Here is a 6,638-nt window from a genome sequence, read left to right on the forward strand (position 1 = left end):
TCCACCTCCCTCCACCTCCCTCTTCCTCCCTGTGGACGTGCATTACAGCTGAATACAGATTAGCCACTTCATAATAATCCGCCCATCGATATGAAGTCGGCAGCTACACACACACACACACACACACACTGACACATGCTTTGCAAAAAAAGCAGGAAAGTTGGCAGCCGGTCCGGATCCTTCATGTGAGCTGCCGTCGTTCACATTCACGGTTAAACTTCAAACCTTCAGCGTTGAAAACAAAAACCTCGTCTGTGTCGACGGTTGACGGGTTGATGACAGTTTTTTGTCGAGTAGAAAGTTAAAGTCTGGGTTTATAATAGAAAATACGACGGGTGGTCTGAGACCTGCTGCATGATGGGTTGGATCTGACATTTGGAAACACTTAACAGCTCATTTGGACTGAAACTCTAAACAAATCTACGTGAATAGCTCTTTTGTAACACTTTCATTTAATTTTCTCCAGTTAGAGAAGTTCATGTTCACGTTCAAGCCAACGCTCGTAAAACATTTAACGAAAGCCTGTTGTTAGCGTTTTCCACTACCGTTCCCAACTATCTTTATTATAATTCAATCTAATTAAGCCTAAGAAAGTAAAAGAATAATGAAGAAAAGAGGAGAAAGCCTCCACCTAAGTGTTCCAACAGTTTATCTCCATCCTACTGCCAATCCCATCACATCATTGTGTGTTTATTGTGTGTTTTTAACAACCTTTCAGCTTATAAAGCAACCGGTAACATTTGCATAAACACAACCAAACAGAATATAGAAGAATATTTAAAAATCAGCATATAAAAATAATCAATTTTTTATAAGTAGTGAAACAGCAGTTTTATTTTTAGAAAATGAAAAACTGAAATGAAAGAAATTCACCACCACCAAAACATGAATAAAATAAATAACATTCTGTTTTATTTTGAAGTTTTGTATTAAAGGTATCCGTCCAAACAGGTTCCCACACATACATGTTAAACCCGTGACCCTCAGCTGAAGGTTGAAGGTATATTAGTTACATTATTGTGTCTGAACCCGTCTGTGACGTCATCCGTCTCCTCGGCTTCCAGTCGTCTTCTAAATCTCTCACCGCTCTTCTTCTCTTAATCTCAGGAGCTCTGAGGGTCTTTATGGTGACGTTTCTCCCATACCTCTACGATCTGCCTGCTCTCTCTTCTCTTTGTTTCGTTACCTTGATTCCAGTCCTGTCGACAGAAAAGCTCATTTCAAAGCGACCCCCCTTGAAAGGAACTCTCTAGATTACAGACAGTAGCTTTAGCAGGAGAGGCTCAATTCCAAATATTAGCCTGGATTAGACTCTGCTGTTGACTGGAGCTCAACTGACTTCTTGACTCAGCTGCTCTGGTGTAACAGAGTTAAACCTGCGCTTGTTCACTCATGAGACCCTGAAAAAGACCCTGCAGAGTGAAACATCATGTGTATGGACCGCTGGGGGGAAGAAGAAACAGAGCAAACTGGGAACCCAAACATCTGACACAATAATATCCACAACCATATATTAAATATATGTAATTAAAGGTGTCTGTGGTTGATTGGCGGATGGGAACGGTGACGACAAAACTAGTCTGTAGACCGATATTCAGTTGCTGAAGAAATTTAAAATGGTAACATATTTCATAAAATGGATTTGCAGCATTTTATAATGACCAATAGCGGCTAATATCAAAGGTTGAACCTTGAACCTTTGTAGTCACTTTGTGTCTCTTTGTAATTGTCTTGACCTTTTTGTTGTCGTTTAGCATCTCTTTGTAGTTTCTTTGTGATATTTGTAGTAATGTTGCATCGCTTTGTAGTTGTTTTTTGTATAGTTGTAGTCTTTTTGTGTCTCTTCATAGTTTTTTCGCTCTTTTATCGTCATTATTTGTCTTTTTGTAGTTTATTTGTGTCTGCAGCTGATTTTGCATCTCTTAGTAGTTGTTTTTGTGATATTTGTAGTCTTTTTGTGTCTCTTCATAGTTTTTTCGCTCTTTTATCGTCATTATTTGTCTTTTTGTAGTTTATTTGTGTCTGCAGCTGATTTTGCATCTATTTGTAGTTGTTTTGCTGTGTTTTTGTGTAATTTGATGTTTGTAAGTTAAGGACACTTATAGACACTCCATGTTTAGTACATGCATGGAATCAATACCTCCAAAAGTGCATCTGAGGATATTTCATATTGCTGAATATCATAATGAAATAACAAAACACTATGTGTACGGTACTTATGATATTATTATTAAAAGATGCTACATCTGCTGCCATAAATCCAACATATCTAGTCCTGGGTTTCTAACATCTCCTGAGAAGACCTCCTCTTCCCCCTCTGTAAGATCATCATGGAGCCTCCCTCCCGTCTCCACGCTCTTCCCAGGACTTCCAGCGGGTGATGCAGCCCAGCTGTGTTGACGGGTGGGCAGTGAGACAGGAGGAACCTGAAGAAGCACCTGTCTGCTTCTCAGCTACGCGTCTCCAGCTCTGGTCACGCATTCGCTGCCTTCTGCCGTCCACTCGCTCCTCCACCGAGCCAGGAATCCATCGCCTGACGACCATTAAACGTTGCACTATTTTATCTTCCCATAAGCTCATGTTTCTGCTTCTTTTCAGGCAAAACAAAATAACACTGATGATGACACACGTTGAAAACAACTGCCAAAAATCTCCTTTTGGCATTGATGCTGCAGGAAACCTCACTGACATCTGAAGATTGTGAATATGACCCTCTATAATAGACATTTGTTTATTTACAGTAACCATTGTATGTAAATGTCTCTATATTTCTGTCCAATGACTCCGATTGATGTCAGTCAAATAGATACGACTGAAAGAAGCCAGTAAGTGGACCTTGGATCAGATAACTCTGTCCTGATGAACCTTTATCCTCTAAATCCAGTCTGGTTGTCTTCATTGCTTCCATCCATCACCATTAAAAGATCTATTATTTGGCTTTAACAGACCTCATATCACCACTAATGTGCTGATAATTATATCAGTTCACAAACACAGAGGCAATGTTTGGTTTCATGCCAGGTTCGCCTGCTCCGACAGGTTTCTCTTTGTTCCGTGAAGCTCATGCTATTCAGCAGTATTAGTGAGCAGATTCTCTTCATCCCTTTAATTCCTCCTCATCGTGTAAAAGCCTGTTTAAGTGTTCACAACCCACAAGGTGCTCGCTGCTGTTTGTAACGTCGGTGCTCACAATCTCTTCATATTGAAGTTTGGTTTTTGCCAAACGTTGGTCGATTTTTTCATCCAGTCTGCGATCTTTGAAAACTGGACGAATCCAGAGTCACGACTTCAGATTATTTCTTAGAGAGCAAAGCTTTAATCTGAGGCAATCTGTTCTAACTGTTATTGTATTTCATGGTTCAAATACATATAAAACAAACATTTGCATATCTTCAAAGACAGAATCAAGATTATTACACCGAATAATGATCCTGACGATAAAACTGAGCAAATACGTCTTCTCACAGATCTGCTGTTCAAATCCTCATTTAGCAGAAACCGTCTGTATTTGCCAGCCGATCAACGCTCCGTCCACTTCATTAAAAAGCTCTAAATCACCCGTCTCACTCTACTTCTGGAGCTGAACCAGATTCCTTCACCGTGCACATCTGTAACCTGATGTTTTCTGGCGCTTGTTTGCTGTTCTGTTGTCAGGATTTCACAGCTCATTTGTCAGCGGACATGAGTCTGCGTGTTGACGGACTGCTGCAGGATTTAAGAGCCTGGGTACACGCGGGGGTTTAAAACCGGGACTAGAGGTCTTTATACTGGGTCAGGACTCTCTTTGGGGTTTGGTGCACCACTCTGGTTCAATTACACGATGGATCGCTGTGCTAATTGGTGCACCATCATCAGGTCACAGCTTCTACTCCTCCAACTCTTTGTTTATATCGACTAAATGCCTGAAAAAGCAATCAAATCCTCGGCTGTACTTTGCCATTAGTGCTGATTGGTAAATGTTACCATGCTTCTTTATACACATTAAAAACAGACACGTTAAATTAGACTTAGACTTATCTTTATTGATCCCTTTGGGATCACTCCCGCAAGGAAATTGTAAACTTAGTCAAATAAATATAGAAAGTAAACAATAAACTCTCAGCTAAATATATACAAATATATATAACGTATGTATAGAGGATAAATATACATAAACCTTTGTTTTAGATCAACAAATGAATGGATTAAATATTTGTGTTGTTTAAGTGCACATTAGCAATATTATAGATGATTATTTTAAGTAAAAGTATTCCTTAGAATATTTAAGAATAATGGGTATTCAACAACAACAACTAACTGCAAAACTAACCAACTTTTAATTTACATATAGTATTTTATTATATATAAATCATTTAGTATGTATATATTATACTTTATGTAGGTACATTTTGGAAATGGTGTAGAATCACTGCACATTGTAGAACTGGAGTTTTCTAGTTCTAATATAAGTCCTGTTTTTGGTCGTACAGTTCAGTTGCTAAGCATTAAAAAGGAAGAGCAACAGCAACGACCCGGCCTACGAGCAGCTTGGCGTGTTGACAGGACGGCCCTGTGGAACCGCTTAACATCAGGACCGGACCCAACGTGGACTTTGTGTGAGAGGGAAAAAAGACAATAAGAGATGATCTACGGCTCATATGATAGTCGTGAATCATATTCCTTGTTGTGTCTTTATAAACCCTGAAGGCAAAAAGGTGATCTGCTCTCCGCTATTTTACTGTCTCTGGAAGTTGCTTTCCTTATGGTGAGAAAAAGGCTGATCCAGAATCTGATCCGCAATCTGATCCAGAATCTGATCCAGAAACTGATCCTCGTAAAACAGGCCCCACGTTTAGACACTGGTCGACACCACAGCTGTGTAGTGAAGCTTTAGTTGTATGACTCTTTATTAAACCCCATAAACTGAACTTACATAAAGCTTCCTGGTTGCCAGAACTTGTGATTGACCCTTGAAAGGTTCGTTGGGAGGGCGGGCCTGTTCCAAGACGTCCAAATATTTGCTTCAACACACCTATTTATTTAGGAAAACCAACGCCTGATTTATGATTCATGACCAGACAGATGTGTCCGTTAGCACGACTGTGATCTGATGAACGGATCTCCGGATGTAAACCGATAGGCAACACTTCTTGTTGTCATAAAGACCACTATAATGTGGTACCAGGGGGCAACCTCCGGTTCTGAGCAGTGAAGCCAAATGCTGAGGTGCCTTAAATGTCATTCTCTGCTGGCCACCAGGGGGCGGCCACTCTGGTTGTATAGAAGTCTATGAGAAAATGGTCCTACTTCTCTCTTGATGTATTATCTCAGTAAACATTGTAAACATGAGTTTATGGTCTCAATCTCTAGTTTCAAGTCTTCTTCAATCCAGCATGATGTTCATTTAGAACATTATGGTCCATTTAGAGTCCACCAGACCAGAAAGCAGGGGATGCTTTAGGGGGCGGGGCTTACCTGCTGATTGACAGGTCCATTTAGAATTATTTTTGATTTATTTGTAATCATATTCAGGTTTGGATTCTTGGTTGGAAACGACAATGTGAAAGCTAGAAGAATTAATAATTTAGAAAAATTACAGGTATTTTTCTGCATTGACTACTTTTACTTTTAATACTTTAAGTACATTTTCCTCTTTATTATCCTTTTTTTTTTTTAAGTTTTTTTTTTTACAGTGCAGTAAATCCTAAATAAATTGATGTCATCTGTGGCCACATGTGTTGGATGCTCCACATCTGTGGAGCAGCAGGTGAGATCACGGATGATGAAGACCTCCCGGGGGGAAACGCTGCTCCGCTGCAGCCAAACCAACAACACAACACCGCTAGGACTGCTGGGAGACGGGTACCTGTCTACCTGCAGAGAGTCTAGCACGACTGTTTCAACTTTTATTATTATTTATATGCCTCAATTACAAGTATAATGAGCTGAGCTCAGCAGAAATCAACAGAAAAACCAAACTTTCCCAATCAACTGAAAACCAGAACAGGAAAACCACCAGAAGAAGTGAGACAGTCCAACTGCTGCCTCGGGACAAAGAGAGGACTGAGAGAGTTTTGGTCTGTTGAATGTGACAGGAAGCGGAAACATTCACATTTAATACAATCATAAATCAAAAGGGATCCTCCATCGACTGGAACCACGTTCATGTTGGTGATCCAGGACTGACTTATGTGGACCTGATCGTGGTGGTGCAGTTAGGACCGGGTCCTGGTTCTGGGTCAGCCGTCTGTGTGGAGTTTGCGTTGATGTGTGTGTGTGTGTCATTGGTAATACCTGCACCTCTGTATGTTGTTTCCACTGTAATGACAAACAGGAATGAGTTAGTGAGGAACTGTGTGTGTGTGTGTGTGTGTGTGTGTGTGTGTGTGTGTGCGTTTGTGTGTGTGTGTGTGTGTGTGTGTGAGAGAGAAAGGGAGTCAATAAACAGGCAGATGCCTGATGGAACAGATTTGGACCCCGGGGCCCAAACAAGCCAACTGAGGATGAGGCCCACACACACACACACACACACACACACACACACACACACACACACACACACACACACACACACACACACACACACACACACACACACACACACTCTCTCTCTCTCTCTCTATGTGGTGTCTGTGCCCTCTACAACAGTCCCATTGCCA

The sequence above is a fragment of the Eutrigla gurnardus genome (genome assembly GCF_963514095.1).
Source record: "Eutrigla gurnardus genome assembly, chromosome: 5".
NCBI lineage: Eukaryota > Metazoa > Chordata > Actinopteri > Perciformes > Triglidae > Eutrigla > Eutrigla gurnardus.